Source organism: Sinocyclocheilus anshuiensis, unplaced genomic scaffold (assembly GCF_001515605.1).
Source record: "Sinocyclocheilus anshuiensis isolate Anshui unplaced genomic scaffold, SAMN03320099.WGS_v1.1 scaffold1051, whole genome shotgun sequence".
Taxonomy (NCBI): domain Eukaryota; kingdom Metazoa; phylum Chordata; class Actinopteri; order Cypriniformes; family Cyprinidae; genus Sinocyclocheilus; species Sinocyclocheilus anshuiensis.
The window spans coordinates 584,741-585,429 of NW_015546234.1; positions in this window are offsets into that span (position 1 = coordinate 584,741).

Consider the following 689-nt stretch of genomic DNA (forward strand, 5'->3'; position numbering starts at 1 on the left):
TTTAACAATCTATTTTCAACGTTTATAATACATTTGATTTAAATAAATATTTAAATATTTAGAAAATGTTATAAAATTATAAGCATAATAACAAAATAAATACAAAATTAAAGGCATAAAACCTGTTTCTTTGAGGATTATCTAGGCGCAGAGTGGAAGTCATTATGCCGCACAGTCTCATATATGGTGTCCAGCAGAGTGTGTCCATCTGTTGCATCCCACCCTCTCTGGTCTCTCTGGTCCGTGCAGTGCTCGCCTCTCCACCTGCACTTCATAAAAACACTCAATATAACCTCTATTGTTCAATTCATGTCAACATAGGGCTGAAGGTCAAAGTTCCCCCTAGGTCACTAACCCCTGCTCTCAGGAGACATCTGAGAGGCCCCACATGGAGTTGCCATGGAGCTAGACTGATCAGAAGTGATCAAAACAGACACGGTGTGTTTATGAGTTTGGTGTATGATTAGAGTTTGGTGTCTGGATCTGAGGATTTACCCCATCTAGGATCTGGCAACCAAAAGGGGCACAGTGAAGTCAATAGCCTCAGGGGGCGTTTCGGCTCCGGGCCTCTGAATCTATGAATGAATTCAATTACAACAGCCACAGCATGAGGCACAAAGGGCTGAGAGATGTCTAACCGGCCCAGAACTTCACCACAGAGACTGACGCATAATCAGGATTCTCTTTCC